The sequence below is a fragment of the Pleurodeles waltl genome, chromosome 6, assembly GCF_031143425.1.
Source record: "Pleurodeles waltl isolate 20211129_DDA chromosome 6, aPleWal1.hap1.20221129, whole genome shotgun sequence".
NCBI classification, from domain to species: Eukaryota; Metazoa; Chordata; class Amphibia; order Caudata; family Salamandridae; genus Pleurodeles; species Pleurodeles waltl.
In genome coordinates this window covers 1,463,273,868-1,463,301,317 of record NC_090445.1, presented here as the reverse complement: position 1 = coordinate 1,463,301,317, position 27,450 = coordinate 1,463,273,868, and the positions used below count along the sequence as shown (strand labels likewise).

At 45.4% G+C, this 27,450-nt stretch overlaps 1 protein-coding gene across 4 annotated transcripts in view; it reads right to left on the bottom strand.

The window, feature by feature from the left end:
- The window catches only part of FAM13C (family with sequence similarity 13 member C), a 753,858-nt gene that overhangs the window by 458,157 nt on the left and 268,251 nt on the right, over positions 1 to 27,450 (bottom strand). The window lies entirely within an intron of this gene.

Below are 27,450 nucleotides of genomic sequence, written 5' to 3'. Positions count from 1 at the left end.
ATTCTAAATGTCACTCACCCATGCAATGAGTCCCATGAGCCATTTGTTCACATCTCTTCCACAGATATACAAAACTCTATTCTACTTCATGGCATGACTCAGCTGCTCAACTTTTCTTTCACATCTCATATCCCAACCTGCCATCACTCAAAACTCAGCCACTTGCAACACTCCTTTCTCTGGTTTCAAAGTATAAGTATGTATGGCGCAGTCATGCTGGCTGTTGACGGCAATTCTGCAGATATTCAAAATGTCATCAAAATAAATCAGTACTAGGTGATGACATTTCCATACATTATAGTCTGTGCACTGTATAATGTTAGCAGTAAAACTGTATGCCTGTGCAAATGTACTGGTCATTTCAATATAAGATGTGTTGGCTGTAATGGAAGTGCACAACCACACCATGCATACTCCACTTTACCTCCACCCCACTCCATGTCACTGCACTCAACTCTGCACCACTCTACTCTATGCTTCTCTACACTGCAGTCTACTCTGTGCCATTACACTCTATGCCGCTTCAGTCTGACTCTCTAGTCTGCATCACACTATGCCAATACATTCTACCCAACCCTACTCAACTATGCACTACTCTACTCTACACCACTCAAAGCCACTCTACTCGGCAACCCTGCACTCTATGTCACTGCACTTTATTGTCCACTCTATGCCACTCTGAACCACTGCATTCCATGCCAACCCACTCTACCCTAGACCACTTCACTCTACTCTGAAACAACCTATCCTGCACCACTTCACACTGCATCACTCTACGCCACTGCACTCTAACTACTGCGCTGTATGCCAATGCACTCTCCAACACTTTACTCAAAAACCCTGCCACTGTACTCCACACCAATTTACTCTGCACCACTGCACTGTACGCCACTCTACTCTGCAACACTCTACACCATTTCACTCTATGCCACTGCACTCTGTGCCACTGTCCTACTCTGCACTACTGTACTCTACACCACTCTACAGAACTCTACTCCACTGCACTCTATGCCAGTGAACTCTGCCACTCTACTATACACCACTGCATTCAACAGTCTACTCTGCAACAATGCACTGTCTGCCACACTACTCTACGCCACTGCAGCCTACTCTACACCACTGTTCTCCACTCTATGCCAATACATTCTACATCACTCCACACTATGCCACTGCACTCTACCCTGCACCACTTCATTCTGCACCACTCCATGCCACTGAACCCTATGCCAATCCACTTGAAGGCACTCTAAACTACACCGCACCACTGCACTCTACTATACTGCACTCTATGGCACACTTTTCTATGCCACTGCTCTCTACACCACTGCACTCTACTCTGAAACATTCTACTCTATGCCACTGTATTGCACTCTGCGCTATTCTACTCCACACCCCTGCACTCTGCTCCACTGGACAGTACACAGTACACTCTACACAAATCTAGTTAAAACCACACCGCACGCCACCATACACTACACCACTGCACTCTAAAACACTACTGTAAAAGACTGCACTCTACACCACTGCGCTCTACACCAGTCATCTCTACACCCTATCCTCCACCACTCCATTTTGCCTTGTACCACTTCACTCTACTCTGAAACAATCTCCACGCCACTGCACTCCAGACCACTCTGTGCCTCTCCACTCCATTGCAGTTTACGCCCTGCAATCTTTGCTGCACCACTCCACTGTGCTCTGCACCATTTTACTCTACGCTACTTTACTCAAAACCAGTGCATGGTTGGAAGGCACTGCACTCTATGCAAATTGACTCTGCAACACTGTACTTTATGCCACTTCACTCTATGCCACTCTGCAACACTCCACTCTCCCTCTCTACTTCATTAAACTCTAGTCCACTCTGACACTCTACTCAATGTCTCTCTAAGACACTACTCCACTCTACAGCACTCTAAGTAACTGCCTCTATGCCACTCCATGCCACTTTATCCACTCCATTCTATGACACACTACTCCACTACTTGACTCTGTGCCAATCCAGCACTCCACGCCACTCCAGTCCATGCCACTTAATACCACTCCAGTCTATGGCACTCTACTCTACGACAATCTAAACCACTCTACTCTACTCCGTTCTACTCCACTCTGCTCTATACCACTCCACAACACACTATGCCACTCCACAACACTCTAATCCACAGTCCTTAATGATATTCTACTACACTCTGTCCTTCCACTATAAGAATCACTAGCCACTCCAGACCACTATGCCACTCCAATCTACAACACTCCACTCTACACCAGCCCACAACTCTCTAAGCCACTGCATAATACCCCACTCTACTCCGACACTCTGCTTTATGACAAGCCACTCCACCTCACTCTCCTTTATGCCACTAACTTTAAGCCATTTCTAAGAGCTGCCAAGCTGGTGTACAACACAGCTAAAACATATTGGCAAAGCGGAGACCTATTGGCATTGCCCATGCTTGTTTTTTTAGCACTTCTCTGTAATGCGATGGGTTTCCCTCTCAGTTTTCAACAGTTTTGTACACCTTTTAAGATCTTTACTTTATTATTTTTTTATCTACCTGCCCTCGGAGTGGAGTCCTCATCTTCCAATTGTAAGTAAAACAATAATTAAAACTGTGGTTGTTTCATGCAGTATCAATCAATCAGTAATTTGTTAAGCGTGCTACTCACCCCGTAGTGTCTCAAGGCACCGGGGGGGGGGGGGGTGCTACTGCTCGAAGAGCCTGATCTTGAGGCGCTTCCTGAAGCTCAGGAGGTCCTGGGTCAGACGTTGGTTGACGGGGAGGGAGTTCCACGTTTTGGCGATAAGGTGGGAGAAGTATCTGCTGCCAGTTGTGGTTCGGTGGATGCGGGGGACGGTCGGGATGTGGAAGTTGAGACGCTCGTTGAGGTAGGCAGGTCCGGTGTCGTGGAGACCCTGGTGAGCGTGGATCAGGAGTCTGAAGATGATTCTTTTGTTGACGGGGAGCCAGTGGAGGTCTCTGAGGTGGGCTGAGATGTGTTCGTGGCCAGGGAGGTTGAGGATGAGTCGTGCTGAGGCATTCTGGATGCACTGAAGTTGTTCCCGCGTAGAGAGCGTTGCCATAGTCCAGTCTGCTGCTAACGAGGGCGTGGGTGACCGTTCTTCTGGGCATGCATGCATGGTAATGCATGCGCGCTTATGTCATCCTTGGCCACTATAGTATCATGTGTACACATGGCATTGGTACACTCATCACGCTTTTTGAGACTTTTTTTATTTTTGCCAGTACTGCAGATTATCTGCAAAAAACATTGTCAGGCCATGTGGTCGAACATGCAAGACCTTTGGCTTTGCAATTGTTGCTTTTGTAGCAGTAATCTGTTCTGCCGACAAACTAATAAAAGTGTGTATTTCTTAACTTCCTGGATATGTCAAATAAGGTTTACCCATTACTACTCAAGATCATCCTCCAGAATAATACATACCCATACTGAAATCGGTATGCAGTAATGCAGCCAGAACCAATCCTATTGTAGTACATCCTCATCATTAAATCATCGACTGGCAGAGCCCCAATATAAAGATATCATGGGATCATTCTTGAGTAATTGAGCCTCAATCTGCAGTCATCTCAAGATCATTGTGTAATAATACAAATCCATCATGAAATACTCATTAGATCATCCTGGATTAAACCAACCTAATCCTGAAATCATCACAGGATCACCCCACAGTAGTAAATGATCATCACATGTTTTCCACTGAAGTAATCAGGAACCCATCCTGGAGTAATACAGTTTAAGCCTGAAATCGTCATGGCATCATCCTGTAGTAGTTATAGATCATCACATGTTTTCCACTGAAGTAATCAGGAAGCAATCCAGAGTAGTTTCTCTGAAGACTCTAGACTCATATCATTTAAATATTTCACCCTATACACATCAGGATAGTTTTGGATGACTTCCTCAGATTACAGGAATAGCCCAGCTGAAGTCATCAGATGAGTTCAGAATGACTCTAGGATGATCTTCCTTTTTGACTTGGGTGGAGAAGAGAGTGAGAAAACACCATAAAGGGTGGGGCATCAGAAATGAGAAGTAACTCAGAGAGCAGATATCATGTGCTGTGCATGCCCAGGAGGACATGGGTAGGGGTACAGGTATTAGGGTATAGGTAATTGTGGTGATATTAGGGTATAAGTAGGGCACAATGTACGGATATATGCAGGGATAGATGTATTAAGGTATATGGAGAGGTACTAATAAAAAGGTAGGGTAGGGGCTGGCATGTTAGAGTATGAGCAGTGGTTAAAGTAATATGGTGTAGGTAGGGAGGTACAGGGGTAGAGGGAGAGGTAAGTGGTTCTAGGTTTAGGAGAGAGGTACTAGGATACAGGTGGTTGTGGAAGAGCAGGGCATAAATAGGTGTAGGAGGTACTTTGTAAATGTCAGAGTACAGACAGTAAAGTATGGGTAGGGGTAGAAGTACTAGGGTGTAGAAGGGGTAGATGTGTTATGATATGATATAATAAGTGGCAGTGGTAAAATGGTGTAGGTAGTGAAAAGGGTAATACAGTATAGGCTAGGGCCTATATACTAACTGTCACTGTCTTGATGCCTGGTTTGGTATTTACACTAGTTCTCGGCCTCAATAGCATAGGCTTCGCATACGTAGTCTGCCAGAGATACATGAGACTCCTTCCATTTGCCAAGATGCAGCTGACACAGAAAAGTCGCTTCCTTTTATAGGTCAGGAAAAAGGAAGCCATGTCTTCTCTATAATGATTTGTAAAAGACTTTCAGTAACTTGCAGGGAAATGTCCATCTTAGATTTAGACAGACATATATCACCTTCACCAAGTTGACACCAGGAATCCTGGGAAGGGAAAGGCTGGGCAGGGCAGGCCCGTGGCATAAAGTGCATGGTCTTCAAAATGGCACCTACACAGAGGAATGTCGCAAAGGAGAAGACTACGCCGGCAAGCCGGCGGCCACCAGGTAACTCATAGAGGGAAATACAGTGACCCACCATGAGGAGAAAGAAAGGTGTCTCATTCGTCTAAAGCACACTCTCTGCAGAATGGTGGACGGGATAGGAGATGAACCAGGAAGTGTTGCAGCTGCATGGCACTATGGTAGGGTCGAAAGTCGAGAAAGTAGGGTATAGGAAGGTGGCAGAGGTAGTAGGGTAAAGGCATGAGTAGAGGAAGAAGAGTATAGAGAGAGGAAGAGACAGTAAGACAGATGTAAAAACTAGAGTATAAGTAGTGTAGAGGTACAGTTGTATAGGCAGGAGTATCAGCAAGGGCCAAAGAGAAAAAACATTTCTGGGGGGAGTGGAGGCAACCGACTTGGGTCTAGGAAGAGGGATGAAGAGTGGAATCAAAAACAGAGTAGACATGTAGGTGGAAGAAAGAGGGCAGAAAGGGAGGTAAAAAAGAAACAAGAAAGCTGTGTGGGGAAGAATGGATTGTGTTACTTATATTAAAAGTATCTGTTCATAGTGTGTGGTGCTATAGATTGACATGCTCTGCACACTCCTGTCATCTAATGTTGGGCTCACTCTTTTGCAACTTTTTTCTTTGAACAAGTCTTTTGAGTCATGAGGTATATGACTCCTCCTTTAGTAGGTGATGTGGATGGACATCGACTCTATTGTTATATTTCTTTCTGCAAAGCCTGTCAGCATAAATATAGAGTGTTAACATAGGGAAAAAAGTGATGACCTTGCAAGAAGCTATATACATAGGATTTAGGTAAAAGAAAATATAGCTCTGTACCAACCAAAGGCTTCCGGGGAGGTGGGTGAATGCATGTGAACCTACAGCACTACATGATATGAACAGATGCTTACAAGGTAACATATTCTGTTTGTAAAATGTGTGATTATAGATACACATGCTCTGCATAGCTTTTAAAACAGTACTCCCCCAACTGGTGGCTAGCTCGAGGTTGTTGTAGAGGACTGCAACAGAGCTCTGAGGACAGCGTGGCCAATTTTTGATTGCTGGCGTGCTAAGACATCCACACAGTAGTACTTGGTGAATGTATGTGGATTTGACCATGTAGCAGTTTTACATATGTCAGCTATGGGTATGTTTGTAAGGAAAACCATAAAAGCTTCTTTTTTGCAAGTGAAATGAGGTGTGGCTGGGGAAGGCAAATTCCTTCTAGCTTTTATGTAGCAGATTTGAATATACTTGACAATCTATCTAGCTATGCAGGCTTTTGCCAGGGTGTGTCCTTTGTGTGGCTCGGTACAACTAACAAACTTGTTGAACTTTGCAAAAGGACTTTATTCTATCGATGTAATACATGAAGGCACGGTTGACATCAAGGGTGTTAAGGGTCATCTCTGCCACAGAGTACGGATATGGGCAAAATACGAGAAGCTCAATTATTTAATTGCGGTGGAACGGGGACACCACCTTCAGAAGGAATATAGGGTTGGTTCTAACGACAATTGTGTCATTCTGGACCAGAAAGAAAAGCTCTTCTAGGAGGAGGGCCTGCAAGTTGCTCAGACACCTTAAAGATGTGATAACACCAAGGAAAGCAGCCTTCCCGAAAAGGTATTGTAATGGCCACAAATGTAGAGGTTCAGAAGGAGGGACCATGAGTCTAGTAAGGACAACATTAAGGTTGCAGAAAGGGGTAGGCCGTGGGTGGAATAACCAGTTTGAGTCCTTTTAGACAGAGATCTTGAACAAGGAAGAGTGTTGCTGTTCTGCATGCAAGCTGCAGTAGTGTTTAAATGAAGGCATATAGAAGTATAGACGAGGCCTGATTTTTGTAAATGAAAGAGGTAGCAGACAATTTCATGAACTGCATGATTAAGCTGATTAAGTGGGTTTATTTGCTTAGGAATGCAGTAGTGGACATATTTCTTCCACATGGCAACATAACAGGCCCATGTAGTGGGTCTTTGTGCTCGTTTGAGGAAGGCCAGTATAGCCAAACTCTAGGACCTCAGGAGCCAGATCGCTACATTGAGTTGCTTGGGGCTGGGTACTCTGACTGCGCAGTGGTTCTTCTTGAGAAGGTTTGGCCTGTTGGAGAGCTTCTTGTGGCGAACCACCAACGTCTTCACAAGAGTTGAGAACCATGCTTGTCTGGCCCATGTGGGAGCCCCTAGGATGAGAGTGAGGGATGTCTGCTGCAGCTTCCTGACTATGTACATGAGGAGTGGGAGAGGAGGAAAAGCATAGGCAAATATCCCTGACCAGTTCATCTACTGCTCATAGATTGTGGGTGTGGGAATCTGGAGGGGAAGCTTTGGCATTTTGGGGGTGATTCTAATTCTGGCGGGCGGCGGAAGCCGCCCGCCAGAATTCCGCCCCCATAATACCGCTCCGCGGTCAGAAGACCGCGGAGGGTATTATGAGTTTTTCCCTGGGCTGGCGGGCGGTCTCCAAAAGACCGCCCGCCAGCCCAGGGAAAAACTCCCTTCCCACGAGGATGCCGGCTCGTAATCGAGCCGGCGGAGTGGGAAGGTGCGACGGGTGCAGTAGCACCCGTCGCGTATTTCAGTGTCTGCAAGGCAGACACTGAAATACCTTGCGGGGCCCTCTTACGGGGGCCCCTGCCGTGCCCATGCCATTGGCATGGGCACGGCAGGGGCCCCCAGGGGCCCCGCGACCCCCCCTACCGCCATCCTGTTCATGGCGGCTTTCCCGCCATGAACAGGATGGCGGTAGGGGGGGTCAGAATCCCCCATGGCCTGAGGGCAGCTGTAAACCGGCGGGAGACCGCCGGTTTACCCTTTCTGACCGCGGCCAAAGCGCTGCGGTCAGAATGCCCTGCGGGGCACCGCCGGCCTGTCGGCGGTGCTCCCGCCGACCCTCGCCCCGGCGGTCGAAGACCGCCGGGGTTAGAATCAGCCCCTTTGTGTTTTGGGCTGTAGCAACAAGGTTGAGTTCTGGAAACCCCTAACAGCAGAAGTGCAGGAGTAGGGTTTGTGGGTGTCCGCTCCTGGAGTTCTTGCTGCATCCTGCTGAGGCCTGCAAAATCACTATCCACCCCTGGAAGGTACTCTGGCAGCAGGTACATGTGGTGGTGTAGTGCCCACTGCCAAATACTTTGTGTATTACTGACAGCTGTGGTAATTGTGTTCCACCTTGCTTTTGCAGAAAGCAAATGGCTGTCATTTGGTCTGTTTTTATCACCACTACTTTGTGTTACACCTGATGAAAAAAGGCATTGAGAGTTAGGAGGATGGCCATGAGCTTGAGGTAATTGATGTGGAGGCTTTTCTGATGTAGTGGCTACATGCACTGAATACTCAGTTTTGAAGGTGTGTTCTCCACCTTAAGAACAACGTGTCTGTAGTGATGGTCACCTGTGGGACAGGGTCTATGAATGGCCGGCCATCAACAGATTGTTGGTGTTCCACCACTTTGGGAGAACTGGGTGCTGGCCTGTGTCAACACTAGATCCTCCCAGTGACCCTCCGCTTGTGACTATTGCGCTGAGAGGCATTACTGGAAGGGACGCAGGTGAAACCTGGCATGAGGAACTACGGCTATGAATGAGGCCATCATTCCAAGAAGGTACATAACTGTTATGATCATCAACTGGTGATTTGGTTTAAAAAGAGGCAGCAACTGCTAGAATGTCTGCACTCTTGCCTGATTGGAGTACACCTTGCAGATGGCAGTATTGAGTACGGCTCCCAAAAAGGTTAAATTTGAGGGGGCTGAAGGTGGGATTTGGCAAAATGTATTGTGAGGCCCAGACTATGGAGCAGGGAAATAGAGGTTTGTGTGTGAGTGCAACATTAATGTTTGGTTGCTCTCTTGATCAGCCAATCATCTAAGAATGGGAATACATAAAACCAGCTCCTGAGCTGTACCGCTACCACAGAGAGACATCTTGTGAATACTCTGAGGGTAGTGGTAATCCCAAATGGCAACATTTTGAATTAATATGGTGACCACTTACCACAAAATGTAGGTAGCAGCTGTGAGCCAGAAGGATGGGTATATGAAAGTAAGTGTACTTCAGACTAAAAGCTGTCATGAAGCTGTCTTGCTGCAACAAAGGGATGGCATCCTACAGGGTGACCATGTGGACACGTTCTGAGAGGGTATACCTGTTAAGGGGCCTCAGGCCGAGAATAGAGATCCACCCTTTTTGGCAATGAGAAAGTACAAGAAGTGCACCCCCTTCCCATTGTGTTGCAATAGTATTAGTTCTACAGCTCCTTGGAGAATAGTCGCCTGAACCTCTTCCTGGACAAGGCACTGGTGTTCTGTGAGCAGGGTGTGTTTTCGGGGTGGGATGCTTGGTGAGGTTTGAGTGAGCTCCAGGTAGTATCTGTGTTATATGATGGAGAGGACCCATTGGTCAGAGGCAACTCTTCCAAGCACCTTAGAAACCCCTGCAATGGTCCACCGACTTGTGTAGTATGACTGGGAGGAAATGCAAGAGAGTCACTGCTTGGAAGATGCAGCTCCTTTGGGCAAGCCTCCTTTTGCCCTTCCTCTGGTATTGTTACCACTGTAACCTCCTCCTGAATACCCCGGTGTTGACTGTTGGAGGTATTGCTATTAGTGCCTCTGGTTGAAGGTGGGAAACTATGAGGAAGGAGCTTTACTGCCCCCTACACTGTGACCTATGAAAGGACTCTAGGGTACTTTCCGTAAGGACACCTTAGTTGTATCCATTTCTTTTTTAGCTTTTTAAACATTTGGTCTCCCTGCGGTCAAAGCAGGTGTTCAACATCGAATCGCAGGTTCAGAAGATGCTTCTGTACCTCTCACTTAAAGCCAGAGACATAGGATGCTAGTATTCAGAACCCCGGACGCAGTGTCGGATGCATAGAGAGCACAGCGGATGGTTGCATTTGAGAGGGTTTTGCCTCTAGCAACCAGCTGTTCCTCCCTTTGTCTGCATTTCTTAGGGAGATGTTGGAGGATTTCCTCATCCCAAAGCACCCTGTCATTTCAGAAAAGTAGGCCAATTACACTGCCACCCTCTTGCTAACTGCATTAATCTTTTTGAATTCCTTGTCACAGGGTGGGGCATCCCTGTACACTGGCAATTGGCACATTTCTGTACTGTGTGGACCAGAGTCTGGTGGAACATGGCCACCAATGTAGTGTAAGTCATTGCGAGAGGGTTTGCCTTTTTTGTCACCTCTTGGTGTGGTGGCCCTAGCATTGACCAGCTATTTGAAGATCTTGGGTGCTGTGTTGAGCATCACCTTCAGTGTGGGGAGCAACTGGAGTGTGTGTTGTGTTTTTGAAAGTGTTTTGACCAGAAAGTAATCGTCTTCCTGGACGACTTGCAGATCTGTTTTATAGAAAGTAGCTGTCCTTTGTATAACCATGTGATACGAGGCCATGTCACCTGGTGAAGAAGGTTTTGCCAGATAGAGATAAGGTTCTGCATCACCCGGGGGATTGACATTTTAGTAGTCCCGCGGCTCGTCCCTGTGTTCAGGATCATAGGGAGCATCATAGGGTTCTCCTGGCTTCAACAGACTACCATTCTTATAGGAAGAGTCCTGTGATCCCTCTGATGAAGTTGGAGAAGGTGGCATGATTGGTGTCTGGAGTAAGGGAGGTAAAGAATGTAAAGGAGGAGGAAGAGGAGGTGGAAAATGAGGGGGAGGGGTCAAGGGAGGAAAGGTACTAGTGTCCCTGCCAGTCCTGCTCCTCAAAAATCAATTTTATCTTCTTTGGCAGCATGTCCTGAGGCTTTGGTGGGAGCTTGGTGAAGGTTTTCCTAGTTTGTGGGTGAATGAAAAGCAGCTTCTGTTGAACATCCAGCTCCTCCTGCAAGCACTGGAGAATAGGCTGTATTGAGTTGGCAAAGCCACACATCAATGTTGTTTTTGCCAACATGTGGCTTTTCTGCATCACTTGTGTCTTCGACATCAAGGCCCTCAATGCCGAGGCTGGTTTTGGTGCTGGTTTTGACATTGTCTTCAATGCCAGAGTCGAGGAGCCCGTCAGCTCCAAGGATGGCTGTGGCTTATGCAGGACCTTTCTCCCCGGAGAAGGCAGTGGTGTTGGCTCCAATGGCTTCTGTTGGTGCTGACCATGAACCTAAGAAAGAGGTGGACCAACAGGCTGTTTTTGAATCTCTGGGACTGATGTTTGACCCCCCCCCCACTATAGTAGTCCTCAGACTGTCCATAGGGCCATAGGGCCATTGTGCGACTGTGGGTTGTGACTGGGAAATGACCATACTTATGATAGAAGTCTTTGGAGGTTGGTAAGCCCCGGAATTGTTGTTTCTCCACCTGAGATTCGGAGGGCAAATTCGCCTCTTAACTGGTCTGCACAAGCTGGGCATCGGTAGGGCCTTCCTCTTCTTCGTCAAGTGTGTCATCCACTTCTCACCTCTGTGTTGTTCAATGGGCCCACATCTGTTCACGCCAGTATCAAAGGGTCTTTTTCAACCGCTGGTTAGGCAGGCCTAGCCTGTAATCTCGTAGTGGTAAGAGGAGAGGCCGAAGTTCTTTGAGCGATGATGAAGTTGCATCTCAGATTCGTGAAGATCGTTTCATGGCAATGGGAATTGAAGCATCGAAGAGACCCAGCAGTAGTGCTACTAGGCGCCAAACATGGACCGACCAGTAAAAAACACAATCTAACAATGGAGCCAATGCCCATGTATAATACCTAATAAAGGGAAAGTAACTGTACCTCTTGACTTTGAAGAAAAACATGTTGCAAGCGTCTGAGCCCAACACGAGATCGCAAGAGTATGTAGAGCATGTGTTTCTACAGACACACAAGCTAGAAACATAAGTTTTGCACAGAATGCTAGTCAGTTAAAAACGGTATAAGAAACCCATTCACAGAGAAAATGTTTCCAGATCAGCTTTTCTGGCATCACAGTTTTTTGTTCCTGTCACTATCTTCATAACCCATACGATTGGGGGGGTAGCACAGACAGTATTGGAGGTACCAAAGAGCAAGCCAGGGAGCAGGTGCTACCCCTGCACACCCTTTTTTTCTAACTTCTATGTGTATTAGGATGTCATCAGCCATTGCACTGCATTATTTTTTTTCAAAACAGTATTCATTCGCACACATAGGGGGTCATTCTGACTCCTGCCGGCCGCGGTAACCGCAGGGCTGGCGGGAGCCGCCGAATGACCGCACCGCGGTCAAATGACCGCAGCGGCCATTCTGAGTTTCCCGCTGGGCTGGCGGGCGACCGCCAGAAGGCCGCCCGCCAGCCCAGCGGGAAACCCCCTTCCATGAGGATGCCGGCTCCGAATGGAGCCGGCGGAGTGGAAGGGGTGCGACAGGTGCAGTTGCACCCGTCGCGATTTTCAGTGTCTGCTTGGCAGACACTGAAAATCTTGGTGGGGCCCCCAGGGGCCCCACGGCACCCGTTACCGCCAGCCAGGTTCTGGCGGTCAAAACCGCCAGAACCAGGCTGGCGGTAAGGGGGTCGGAATCCCCATGGCGGCGCTGCCTGCAGCGCCGCCATGGAGGATTCCCCAGGGCAGCGGGAAACCGGCAGGGCACCGCCGGTTTCCCGTTTCTGACCACGGCTGTACCGCCGCGGTCAGAATGCCCATGGGAGCACCGCCAGCCTGTTGGCGGTGCTCCCGCGGTCGTTGGCCCTGGCGGTCCATGACCGCCAGGGTCAGAATGACCCCCATAGTCCGTCCTACATTGATTTGATTACTACAGTTTACACAGTATCTGAGTGGAATGCCTTCCCTGGGAGAATAGAAATAATTTACTTTCGGGTTCATACTCCTACTTCACTGTCAAGTTGTTGTATCAGAATTTTTAGCCATTGTCTTATACACGTTATTTTTAGCAAACTAAGCCTGCCGCTGTGCACTTTAGCCAAGATATAATTTATTTGGCTTCATTTTATGTTTTATTAACACTAGACACATTTGCGGTCTTGTTTTATTTCCTCGTCTAGTTGTTCTTCGCCTAGGACAGCACTAAATTCTTAAACAAGACATTTCTCTCACTCTGCTTTCCTCAAGGCTACAGTAAGATAGGTTGCCGGCAAAAGTGGTACGCTTTGTTTCCAACATTCATAGAAACATACATGCTCTTATGTGGGGATCTTTTCTTGGAACATCAGCTGTTTTATGATAAAACACTGCTTCACCCCATACACGTTAGAGGAAGATTCCAGCCGGATGACCACGACTGTAAGCTGATTGCTTCGCTACAGCTACTTACGTAGACTACCTGCTTCCTGGCCCATAAGGGAAAGCCTTATTGACCTATATTCTGCCTCTGATTGTCTTTGCATATGTGAGACTAACATAACTGAGAGAAACGGACGGGGTCTGAGCGACCACGATTCCCTGAGGAGTCATTTATGTCATGCGCCTGGTTGCCACAGTCATCCTTGCTTTTGGGTAGAGATGAGGCACTGCTAGTTAGCCAGAAAAACCAGGATCAGGCCAACAGGGGTCACATGGTGCAGGTTTAGACTCAGTCCCCCGCAGTACAGGTGATTCTGCCGCCCAAATCCAGTACTCTCATTAGGATAATGAGAACCTAAGCGACAAAGGGTGCTGGCAGGTTTCACGGCAAACCCATCTGCAAGCTGTTAAATCAGTTCCTGCATGTTTGCACCTCTGAATGTGTGGCATGCTGTTGCAGTTTAATTTTAATCTGTTTTCTTTTGTCCTTGCATCATTAGCTGAGGGTTTCCCTCGTCTTTTACTGAAATTAAGCCTCTGGTGTTATTCTGCTGTACTGTTATGGTATTTACATTTTAACTGAGTCATGAGTTTCATTAATACCTAACTGCCTGATAGCTTTTCAGTGGTTCAAACAGTGGTATCATCGACACATAAAGGGCGCAGCAAAGGCAAACGCATCTGCACACATTCATGAAAACGACGTGCCAGAACAGAGGTGCTGGAAATCCTGCCTAAGAGATCTCAAACTTTAGGCAGGGGTCTTTTACCCACTGCAACTGCTTGCTTACATTTCTTAGCTTTGCAGAAGTTCCCTTTCTCCTACAGCTAAAATTCTCAGCCAGAGGCTTAAACGATGTGCTTTGTACGACGTGCACTGTCTCCACGTTACTGATGAGCTATCAGAAGCCGTGTAAGACCTACTTTCTTAATCACGGATGTTCGAGCCCTGGACATAAGTGCAAGATTGACAATTTATTCATGCCAACTGGAATCTGTTTTTGAGATGGAAGCCTGCCTTCATTCAGTGCTTGCTTGGTTTGAACTACTGAAGGACTGTAAGGCTATATAATATATTTTGCCCTAACCACACGGAGAAATGCAGTGGGGTGTTTGTTGTATAAAAGATGTATAAAACGCAACAAGAACATTTGCCTTGTTACCAATCTCCAGCCCACTGAAGCGCTGGTTTGTCGGTACACTGTCTTCAACTTTTACTGTTCTCTTTCTGTTGATCTATAGGACCCTACGTTAAGTAATGATTCCCTTAAAACATTACTTGACATTGTTAGGAAACTGCCATTCTTATTAGCCGCTAAGGTCATACTACGGGTACCCTAGAGCATTGTATGCCAAACTCTTGGTCTGCTCGCCCATTTAGAGAAAGATGGACTGTAAAACAGACACCCGTTGGCTACATCAAAGGAAAGCTTACTTAGAAGGCCCAGTGGAGTAGTGACTGTCAGAAGGGCGTTACACCATGCCCTACTAAGGGTGGGTGGTTAAATGTCTTGTTTTTTCAGCCCATCACCGCCAGTTAAAACTTGATTGTGACAGCCAGAAAAAAACAAATAATGACTCGCACACCTTTGGAGAAAACTCCCAGGGCGTCGGGGTCATTATTTTTCAGTTTTTCAGATACAACTCTTGCTTTCCGCGTGTCTTTCTGAAAACCAAAAAAGTTTAAATGTTTGTGGATGGCCAAGAAATCCGACAGTTGTGTCCACCGAAATGTTTATACCTTGAAGGAAACCGCCAGGATAGAAATTCCTTTCAAAGCACAGACATGTCATCTCTAAATCTAGTGGACAGTAGCGCGTCAGGGTGAAAGGGGTAATGTTTTTCACCATCCTGACAGCTTGCCATCCACCATAACGTAAATCATGCTCTAGGTGACTTTAATATATGGACACTGCTCTCCACAACTTTCAGTATAACTTTTTTTAGCAAGGTTTTGCCCCTCCCCATAAAGCAGACACATGTTGGTCCATGTTTGTGTTTGATGCAAACATATCCATTCTACCACAGGTAAACTACACACTTTCCTAATGCATGTAGCCTCATAGCTTTCGGCAGATTTCTCCCCAACTCAACCTCCACAATTACAGTCACAGGTCTGTTTATTAAAACCTATATAAAGCTAAGGCCCTAAATGATAAGCTCACATTGGAAATACTGGATTCTGACGACCCTAGTGCCCTCATTTAGCCCTTCACTTGGGAGCTGGATGGTACTTTCAGTTCAGCAGTTGCAGGAATTACCTTACTTTTAGGCATACCCAAAGCACATGACCATTTTCTCCCTTGACAAGGGTAAAAAACTGAAAATTGTCTTACCTCCTACTTTACTCGTACCCAGCATGTCCACAAACTACATTTGCTTCAATAGTTCAAGCTGAATTGTTTAACGTTCCCTTCCATCCTACCTTTGCTTTGGCCGGATGACACGCTTTCATAACTACCTCTGTGGGTCCTGATAGTGGCTGAGGGGTTTTGGTGTCCTGTTATCATCAACTTGGAAGTACAATAATATTTTCTCCAGTTGGGTCCAGCTACCCCAGCTTCACATACCCCTCTCTTCGATGTCTGAGGAGATTCTGAGCATCCCACCAGCCCATACACGGGATCTCAAGGACTTAAAATGGTGTCTTCTATAGCACATACTAAAAGTTAGGTAGTGTGGACATTTTGAGAATGTATGCTCTACCTAATGGTGACAGCGGCAACTTTTTCAGCATCACATCCTGCCTAAATTTAGTAAATATCGACTTTACTTTTACATGTTTAAATATATTTCTAGCTTTAGTGATGTATATGCCTAAATATTTAAACATCATCACAATACTCTTCCATTGGACCCTTCAGTCAACTGGTTCCAGTTCAATTTAAATCCTGAATATTGGCCATATACTTTGAGAACATGCAAAAGTCTGGGTATGCACATCTCTGGGTCTGCCAAGTGCAGGAGTAGATAACTGTATAAATCGATATGCAGTCCTCCCTATCCACTGTTTATCTAAGCCCTCTTATTAGGGGGCTTCAGCTTATCCAGCAGGCCAGTGGTTCTATCACCAGTTCAAACGAAGCTGGTGAAAAAGGGCACTCCTTTGCCCTTCTCTAGTGCAAACTCACTTTACATTGTCCAAATCAATGACCTATGAGATTTTTACCTACTTTGTGGGTACCGAGAGTTTCATGGGCCCAAATGCAAGAAAGGAATTGGGCCCTTTGGCTCCTGTTTTAATTGTAAAATACATAACCATTAAGGCTTTTTTGGGTCCCTTAAACCCCTGGGTCTGATGCCACTGCATCTGCTGCATCAATACAAGCTACACCCCTGTACCTGCCTTGAGTATCATAACCACTGCACCTACCCTCAGGCGTGGGGCAGGGCTTCCTTTTCTCTTGCCTTTTCATACATACATCTTAGTCTCTTAAATAATTCTGCCGGGGCCCCGTTCGGGCCTGGTGTTAACCTATTGAAATATTTGTGACTGCCATTCATGGGGTAGGCAAGCCCTTCACATTGCATCATCAAGGCATGATAAGCATCTGATCTTGAGAAATATGCAGCTTGAAAGTAACCGCAAATACTGTAGCAATGTCTGCACTGTCCATCCTTTTTTCCCTGTCTGGCCCACTACCGCCCGGCTTTTGCTAGATTTTTATTTTGTTTCCTTTTCCAAGGTCGCCCGAAATTCCTCTCTTAACCTTAAGTCTGCGTGCCCTTTCTGTTGATGCGTCTTGTGTGAACTGTTTCTTGAGATTTAGGCTGTCAGTCTCTATTTTCTCTCCCACACTACCCGCAATGTAATCTGTCCCTCACTACTGTTTTGTATGCTTCTATATAATTATACCATCCTCATGGTTTTGTATTGTTGTGTCGTCTGAGTAATTGATGTTATCAGCTTTTTATCTTTTAAATCCCAGAGTTTAAGCTTCCAATCCTCCATCTTTACTACCCTTGCAGACAACTTGTTGATTCTCAAAGGTGAGGGATCTGGGTGACTCTCGAAGGTGAGTGATCTGACACCCCCACTCGCTAAAAATGTTGCATTAGTAAACCTACAGAACCGTGGAGCTGGTACAAATTACAGTTTATGAATCAACTGCTTTGCAGCTCTTCCTCGCTTATGTCACGATGGCTGACTTTCTAGCATACGCAATAACATCTATCAAACTTCCAGGATGGATTCCTGTGTCATCCCACACATATATATTGTTACTTGTTCTAATCTTCCATCAGGTCTTCTGGCCTGGTGTATGGTATCAGTTGAAACATAGCTCCATTAGCTGGGTTTGGTTATTTGTTTGTCCTATGGGGGAGACTTTGACATTTTTGAAGAATCATGGGCAGTATTTGATGTCTGTGAGGGGGTTGTCTATTATTTCTTGCCCACTTCTCCATCAACTTGTGGGCGTGCTGAGGGCGGTACTTTCAACCTGGTTCAGTGTATCTCTTAAATGCTTTGTCAGCGTTCTTAGCACTTGCAATTGAGGCATCAAACATTTTCATATTTTGTGAGAAAATGGTTTTCAATTCCGTTTGTTTAATTTTTCCAATTACTGTTTTTTATTACGCAACTATAATACGTTTTAGAAGCTTTTAAATATGGTGTACAACTTGCCTATGTCTCTTGATGACTGCAGACGAACTGCTAGTTATATATTTTTGGGCGGCGATGTCAATGCTAAAATCGGCTCCAATTAAACTCTTCCTAAGCCTTTCTCTGTACTGCAAAAGCTCCACCCCTCCAGAGGTCAAAGGGTCCAGGTGTTAGGCCTGGAGGGAAAGCGGGAATTATGTGAATAGAGGTATAGGGGGAGGGAAAAGAAAGCCATCCTGGAACCGACTGACTGTGTCCCACACCTTTAGAGTTGTTTGGGTCAGTGTGCTCAAGTAAGCGCAAGGAGGGAGGTCAGACTTTGGCTTCCAAAGGATGCCCCATATGTATAGGCCTACCAGCGCTCTATCCATATGGAGCCAATGTTTGTCTGATTCTATTTTGGACCATTCAGCAATGGCTCTCAATTGTGCTGCTTTGCAGTACCCGTGAAAATCTGGTAGGGCAAGGCCTCCTGCCTCTTGGGAGCTGCAATTGCTTGTATGAGAGCTGGGCTCTACGACCTTGCCAGTAAAAATGTGTGACTAAGGAGCAGAGCACTGAGTAAAATTCTCGGGGCACTTCAATTAGCAGGCCTGGGAAGAGGTATAGAATACATGGGATAACTGTCATTATAATTGCATTAATCTGTTCTAGCCATGACAAGTACACGGGGTACAAACGTTTGAATGCTAATTTAAATTGACGGAATAGTGTGGGGAAGTTTGCCTAATAGAGATCTGTGATCTTGGGTGTAATGTTAAAACCCAGATATGTGATTTGTTTTTCATCCATTGAGAAGGAGCCGTGTTCACTAATACCTCCATGTCTTGGGTAGGGAGAGTCAGGTTTAAAAGAAAGGACTTATGGAGGTTTATGTGATATCCCACCACTGTTTCATTAAGGGGCAACTCTTTTTGTAGAGCATCTGATAAAGTGGTGGGGAGGTGAGAGAGAGCAGTACATAATGTGTGAACAGTGAGATTTTGTGGTCTACGGAGCCGAAGGCGATGCCTCGAATCTCTGGTGCAGCCCTGATTGTAGCGGCTAGGGGTTCTATACTGAGGGCAAATAAGAGTGGGGAGAGTGGGCATTCCTGCCAGGATCCACGACTTAAACTGAAAGATTTGATCCTACCCCGTTGATCACAACCCGCAAGAAAGGGTTAACCTAGTTAGCCTGAACCATGGTGATGAACCGTTCATGAAAGCCAAATTGATGGAGAGTATGGAAGAGAAAGGGCCAGTCCACCCAGTCAAAGGCCTTTTCAGCATCAAGTGCCAGTAAAATAGCTGGAATCCGTTTCTTGGTGACTTTTTCGAACAGGTGGACTATCCTTCACAAACTGTCACTGGAGTTGATGGTGCTGGCGTCGGTGGACCAGGGCTGTGGTGTGGGACGGTGCTTTGTGTACCTCATGAGCGGTGTCCACAGGCCACGGTGCAGGCAGCGGCGCCGGTGTCAGTAGCAGTGTCGTCGTCGGGGATGCCTAGGCTGCTGTGTGAGCAAGGTGATGCCGGAGTGCAGGACCCACAGGTCACAGTGCAAGCAGCAGCTCAGTGGCGGCGTCAAATGGCGGCGTAGGTGAGACCATGGTTGCGGTGTGTAGCGGGGCAGTGCAGCTCGGTGCGGCATCGGCATTTCAAAGGTGCAGGCCAGCGGTATCGTTGGCGGAGTCCCAGTGCTGCAGGCATTTGAAACTTAAGTCTTTGGTATCCCTGAGACTTCCAACAGGAGGCAAGCTCTACTTCAAGCCCTTGGAGGACTCTCTCAAGCAGGATACACAGAAAAGTTCACCCGTTGCTCTCTTTCAAGGCAGAAGCAGCAACTGCAGGCCAACCCAGCAAAGCACACACAGCAAAGGGACAGTACTCCTCCTCCAGCTCTTCATCTCTTCAGCTCTTCTCTTTGGCAGAGGTTCCTCCTGATCCAGAAAGATTCTAAAAGTCTGGGGTTTTGGGTCCACTACTTATACCCCTTTCTGCCTTTGAAGAAGGCATACTTCAAAGGAAAGTGTCTGTTGTTCACAAGATCCTGCCAGGCCCAGGCCTGGCCCCAGACACACTCTAGGGGGTCAGAGACTGCATTGTGTGAGGGCAGGCACGGCCCTATCAGGTGTAAGTGACCCCTCTTCCCTCCACTCTAGCCCAGATGTCCCATCAGGATATGCAGGCTACACCCCAGCTCCCTTTGTGTCACTGTCTAGAGGGAATTCTCAACAGCCCAACTGTCAGTCTGACCCAGACGTGGAATACACAAGCAGGCAGAGGCACAAAATGGTTTAAGCAAGAAAATGCACACTATCTAAAAGTGGCATTTTCAAACAAACAATTTAAAAACCAACTTTACTAAAAGATGTATTTTTAAATTGTGAGTTCAGAGACCCCAAACTCCACATCTCTATCTACTCTCAAAGGGAATCTACACTTTAAGGATAATTAAAGTCAGCCCCCATGCTAACCTATGAGAGGGTAGGCCTTGCAATAGTGAAAATCGAATTTGGCAGTATTTCACTGTTAGGACATATAAAACACATCAGTACATGTTCCACCTTTAAAATACACCGCACCCTGCCCTTGGGGCTACCTAGTGCCTACCTTAAAGGTCGAATAGACAGTTTAAAACTGCACACACAGACACTGCAGTGGCAGTTCACAGGGCTACTCATGTAGGTGGCACAAGCAGTGCTGCAGGTCCACTAGCAGCATTTGATTTACAGGCCCTGGGTACCTCTAGTGCACTTTACTTGGTACTTTCCAGTAACTCAAATATGCCAATCATGGATACACCAATCAACAGTGCAATTTACACAGAAAGCATATGCACTTTAGCACTGGTTAGCAGTAGTAAAGTCCCCAGAGTCCTAAAGCCAACAACAACTGGTCAGAAAAAAAGAAAACAGTTTGAGGATAACCCTGTAAAAAGGGCCAGGTCCAACATGGTTGTTATGCACTGTGTGCAAGGAAAACTTAATAAATTTTTTTTTAAAAAGCAAAACACCAATAGACACACATATTTCAAAACATTTCTTAACTCCACCCCTTGCCTACTCCAACCCACAACCTCGTCCAAATAGCCTTCAATCACCCCCCACCTCCAATGTCCAAGGTGTCTGCTGTCCCAACTGTGGTAATATCCCCAACATTCAGATGTGGCTTTTAATATTTGTCACACATGAAACAGGGTGCATGACCTTAAAGTAAACACCCCCAGCCTTCTCCTCTAACCCTTCTATTCACTTTGCAGCAGATCTCACCTTTATTGTTATTAATGCCCTAGCAGCTCTTCTTCTCAGCTTTTTCTTTTGCGTTTTGGAGCCAAATGATCAAGATAGCCGCTGCCATTTAGTCGTCTGCAGCAGCCGCAATCCAGCTCTGGAGTCTGATGGCTGCATTACTCAGGTGTGTATCCAGCTAATAATGACCATGTAGCCCCTTTGGTATTCAGGAGACCCAATCTAACATTCCTGTGTATGTGTGGCAACTCACCAACAAACCGATTGTGGTTGTCTTCGTAGGTCAAAGGGATTTCCAGATTCTTGTATGCCCTATAGTGTGCAGGTGGTGCTTCCGGTTTGTCAGCCTGAAGCAGCTCTGTGGTAGCATCTTTAGCATAGAATTCGACTCAAGATTAAAATGTCTCAAAAGCATACACTGTGTGTGCAGCGATTACAAATGTAACTGCCCTCACATCAGGGACACCTGTGTTCTTGAGATGTTGTATGATTGCCTTTCGGTAATTTACTCCTGATGTAACAGGAGATGCCATTTTATCTGTATGGATGCGAAAAAACACAAGATTCAATAAACATAGAAAACCCACAGATTTGGAATAACCTTTTTAGATTCAAGCTTGACAAACCTACAGTAATAGGTGCTTCCTTATTCCCTGTAGGAGGTAACCATGATGACAAAGGAATTGCAAGATTGCCCTCAGAATAAAAATTTAAATCACATAACCACTGAAACTTTGGTAGACATACACACCACATCCAAAAGGATACGCCACTTCCAAGTACCACAGAAGGTAAGAAAAATATCAATGACTTTAATACTCTTATATAAACATAATTTCACATTTATATTCACAGAAAATTGTTATGTTAAAAACACATATACATCACAGAAAAAAATAATAATATATAAATAAAACAATAAAATCAATAGCAAAATGAGAGGACAATTAGGACACAATAATTAGTCTTTCTAAAACAAGCAAATGTGCTTATTGTATCAACAGGGGTCCATGGCAGCATTGTATCCCATAAAAGGTCTCCCTAAGTACTGCAGATTCTGCTTTAATATTCCATCAATGCATTTTGGTGGACACTCTTCATAATAACCACCTTCTTCAAGACTATAAACATTTTTCACCCAAAACAATTTCATATAATATCCAATTGTGATCTTCATATTAGGGCTATCAAGCTCCAATATTTCTCCTCTAATAAATGATAATGTCTGGAAAATGCCTTGCTTTCCTTTCCTAATTTGTTGAATAGAGAAAACCTTTCATCATTAACTCTGGTCTGAATCAAAGAATCTACTGTATTGTCTAATAGAACGAATGCTGTAATGATCAATGTGATCTTAACTGAACCCTGATCCGAGTGCTGGATCCATCCTATATGGGAGTCCCTCTGATATACTCTCCCTGTATCCATGGACCAATGCTTCAATCTCAATCTGTCTGTAGAGTCACAATAATTTCTCTTAAAATTATCGGGATGCTACAGTCGGATTGAGATTGCTTAACATGGGGGCTGCCTTTACATTTCTTTTAAGTGCAGTTTCCCTTTGGGAGCAGATAGAGATCAGGAGTTTGGGGTCTCTGAACTTACAATTAAAAAATACATCTTTTGGTAAAGTTGTTTTTTAAATTGTCAGTTTGAAAATGCCACTTTTAAAAAGTGCGCTTTTTCTTGCTTAAACCATTTTGTGACTCTGCCTGCTTGTGTATTCCCTGTCTGGGTCACTGACAGCTGGGCTGTTAGTGAAGCCCTTCTAGACAGTGACACAAAGGGAGCTGGGGTGCAGCCTACATATCCTGATGGTCCATCTGGGCTAGAGTGCAGGGAGGAGTGGTCACTTACACTTGAAAGGGCTGTGCCTGTCCTCACACAATGCAGTCGCCAAACCCCTGGTGTGAGTCTGGAGCCAGGCACATGGCTATTAAAAGGGGCTGGTAACGCTAATATTTGTAAGGTGAAAAGTATTTGGCATTGGTGCCTTAAAAGGGGTCAAGGACAAAATAGTAATTCAAACTCAATTGCAGTTCTTTCGAATATCACAGATAAATACTGCACTAAAGAAAAGAAACATTATATTTAAAATTGTTTATAATAACAGTCTCATTGTATTGCTTAGCACAAGTAATAACCACACTGTGTATAATCAAAACAGGACTAATGCATGCCACTAACAGCAAGAATAATGAAAACATTTCTCACTTGATTGGAATGTCATTGGCAACCTAACACCCTAAAGACTACTTCTACACAATGAGAGCATACAGTAGCTAATTTGCATCTAGAGTTCCTTGGGATTCAGCACACTGCATGCCTGTTCACAGCAAAGAATATGTGATTATCTGTTTTCAGCAGGGAGACAGTGTACCCTCAAAAGGAGAACACACCTCAGCTTTTTTTGGGAATTGTTTTAGTATCAGCTCTCAGCAGAGGAATGGATGCTGCAGCAATGCAGCAGTCTAGAAGTCTCTAGGGTGCAGAACTCTCTGAATCAGTGGCTACTTCATGGAGTTTTTGTAGTATTGGTGTAGGAAAGTGACTCTTTTAGACATGGTCACCCCCGCTTTTCGCCCACTGGTACTGGTGCTCTTGATTGGAAGTGCCGGTGGGCTCTGCTAACTAGGTCCTTGTACAGTGCTCATCCCCTGAAAACTACTCAAATGTTAAGTGTAACCCAATTGGCAACGACTTTAGCACACTTGTAAGGTTCTGGTGAATGGTACCCTTGGTATGAGTACCAAAGAGAGTAAAGAGGGCCCTAAGGGCTGCAACATGTATTATGCAACCCTAAAGGACCCACACGCAATCTGCAAGCAGTCTACCATTGCAGGAAGTGTGAAATGGTACAAGCCATTTACAAAAAACATGACACTGCCCACTCCCTGTGTGTAATGCCCAAATACACTCCATGTACTATAAGTAAGTCAACCTTAAGCAGGCCTTTAGAGCTCTAAGGCAGGTTGCAATATTTTACATGTGAGGGCATATCTGCATGAGAATATACGCCACTGTGATGCCTAGTTCCACTGCTAGCCATTGCAAGTGCGAAAAAGCCAAAAGAGGACATGTCATGGCCACTGGTCATTACAAGTTACCCAGCTCCCTGATGGCTTCAATGTAAGTAATGGTGTTTGGTACCAAAAACCTTGTCTTAATAAATGTGTACTGAGCCAGTATTGGACTTGTTGGGACATGCACTCAGACCTTAGAGGTGCCCCCTGTAGCCCTACCAGTCTTTTAGTGTGTTGGCTGACTGGTATCTTCCAGACTGCCACCAAAGTTGTGCTTCTGCAACCTGCAAGGAAGAACCAGAACTCTCAGAGGCCAGGAAAAATGCCTACTGGGTAGAAGTTGTTCTCACCTCCTCCTGCAGGATGGCTAGCAATTTAGCATAACAAGGCCAGAGGCTTCAAAGCCTCTGCTGCTTTGACATGCAACCTCGGCTTCCCCCCAGGCCTGGGGAACACCACCCTCTGCCCTGGGGCCCATTTGCATCAGTGCAAGTGGGAAATAAGTCATTCAGAAGCATTGTTGCACCCACAGACTAGCCACACACCTAAGATGGGCTACCTGAGATGAACAGCCAGAGAAGGGTTTCACTATCTTTATTTTGGTGAAATATGGACTTTTGGATTAGGGTTATGCCCAATCTCCACAGGAAGTGGTCATATAGGAGGTGTAGTTACCCTAGTGGTCAGAAGCCCATTGGCTACTACCACATATTCCCCTAAAAAGCCCCTAAATTGAGTATTTATGGGTCCCCTTCAACCCCAGACAGACAGATTCAACTTCCTGGGAACTGAAGAAGGAAAAGAAGAGACAGTGTTGTGGGAACCAGGACCTGCACAAAAACTGCCACTAAATCCTGCTTAGCTGCTTTCTCCTTTAAAATTGCAAAGACCCGACTCATCCTGCAGCTGTGCATCTGCCCCAACACTTGGAGGACTGTCTAGCACTTCAGCAACCAGGTATCATCTCCCTTGGGGTGCATCAGCCATTCCCTTGCATCTGCAGACACAGACTGCATCAGACTGGTTCACCATGTTGCTGGCCATCTGGCCCACAAGAGGAGCACCATTTCAGGAGGAGGGCTTCATGGCTCTAGGAGGTTAGCTCCATCTCTCTGATGAGTTTTGAGACGCTAGACCATCCAGGAGTCCCCCTGCAGTACCAGGGCACTTGCACCAGCCAAAGCTTGTTTTGTGTTCAGCCCAGACCCCACCACCTTAGTAGTCTTCCTGCATGTCAAGGGACATCAGGAGAACCAAGAACCACAATGAGAGTAGCCCTGCTATTATGTTTTTTCTTCCCTCTGCAGATCGACCAATCGACAGTGAGAGCCACAAACGCAATTGGCTAGCCAGCCAAGACCCTCTGCACCCGAGCCCCACAGCCTGGATCTCCAAATTCTGATTGTGTCCCCTTGGCCTATGGGTCTCCATGAATTGAACCTCCCTTTGGATTCTTCAAGACTCATACCCAAGTCCCCCATTTCAGCCTTTGTTTCAGGTCCCCACTGACTTTAATAATGTAGTGCTCAAAGCTACCATCCCGACTAACACCTCTGCACCCGGACACACCAGGGCAGGTAAAGTGAAACTGTTGGTGGTACTTTAAACCATGGCCCACTAGCACCTTACGTCCCAAAGGGCTCCCCTGAATTCCGTCTACAAGTACCTGTTTGCTATGTGTGTTTATCTTGTATAGGACAACATTTTGGTGTTTGAGGCGTATGCCTCAATACTGTTATTTGAAACAATTTGTCTACTTGCTTTTAAAATCGATATCTCCGCTTGTACTGAAGTTATTCTAAAAATCTCTGTGTCTAAATTCCTATTAAAATCTGCTTTATTTGTATAAATTGGTATCCGATTTCTTATTGTGTGAACATTTTCTTGAGTGTGTACAGCAAGTACTTAACACTCCCCTCTGATATGCCTAAACTGCTTGACCACACTACCAAAAATAGAGCACTTAGGATTATTAAAGTAAACTCTGCAACCCAATAAGAGTTTTGCAAACGTTTTGCATAGTGTGCCCTTACATTAGAACCACTACATAAAAAGCCAGCTTCCTACAATTGGCCACTGACCTTCACCCTACATTGGGGAATTTCCATTTAATTCTGGACATAACAGGTATGAACCGGTGTGACAGTTCAAAAGAAACCGGTATAGACTAGTATGACAAACATATTTCAATTTAGAATACATAGTTTTATATTATACATTCGCTGTCAGACTTTGAAATATAGATAGCAGGGAACTTGTCTCACACTTCTGTCATCTTAGGTGGTTGTCAATGTAATTGCCTGGATGATTTACACGTTCTTGATTTCCTGGAGAGATAAGGATATGCCGTATCTGGGTCTAACGTAGGCAGGCTAACTTAACGGTCGGGCACAAAATATAGGCTAATCTTTGGGTCATTAGAACAGTTTCTTTCTCTAATAAGAGCGGAGACCCTGGATGGTTTTCTCTCTTCACGGAGGTTCAGGCACTGTTGCCCTTGAGAGGGGTTGTGCTTAGTGTGGTATCCTGCTTGAACTTCTTTGTGAATTGGGCCCAAAACCTCTAAACTAACGAATACATAAAAGTCTCTGATTTTTTTACAATATAAAGAAAAACTATTTAAACCAGCATATGTATTCCTACACATGGCTGTAAATGTAAGAATTTTGGGAATTCACAAATATTCTACGCAGTACACCTGCAATTCTAATCCGGTTGCAACATGCAGCTTTCCAGTATGGGGAATATGAAGTTATATTTTCACTAGAAACTACTACCTCACCACCCCTGCAGAGTATAAGTGTGTTCTAGTCCTCTTCTCACTTTGGAAGCTGTGTTATTTCTTCCCTTTTCTTGAGGAAATCTACACCTATTTCCACAGTGGGAATGGGTCGCAAGGGAGTTTGTAAATGTCAACAAACTCACACGTTTTTGAGCATTCACAAACTTTCAAGGCACCACATGCTTTGATCCTACCACTCCTCACCCCTCGTGGCTTGTGTGGGGATTAATACTGCAGAATTGTGCCCCACTATAGAATAAAATTAAGCAGAAGTAAAGCCATTTATGCCTGCCAGGTATCCTTTCGAGGACTCCTGCCTGGAGTAAATGGAGTCATTGCTGTCAGTAAACACAGGTTTATGACAGCATTGCCTGGATATAAAAGTGAACAACTATTTTTAAAAAAAAGATAATTACTGTGTGCTGTAATTGACTTTGTGAATTGGACCCTTTGAACTTTTCACATCAATATATGATGTTTGCTGTGGTTCAACACACTGAATTTAATTAGAACATTCCAGTAGAAATACACTCCGATTCCCAAGGTATGGATACAATTATTGATTCTAATTTTCATTTCCCAACTGGAAGTTTCTTATATTCCTGAAGGAGAAATTAAAGTTTTCAGATATGTATTATTCATCTATTGTTAATTACATTTTTATTAATTAAATGTTAGCAAATAAGGGCGAACATTGACAAAGAAGGGGTT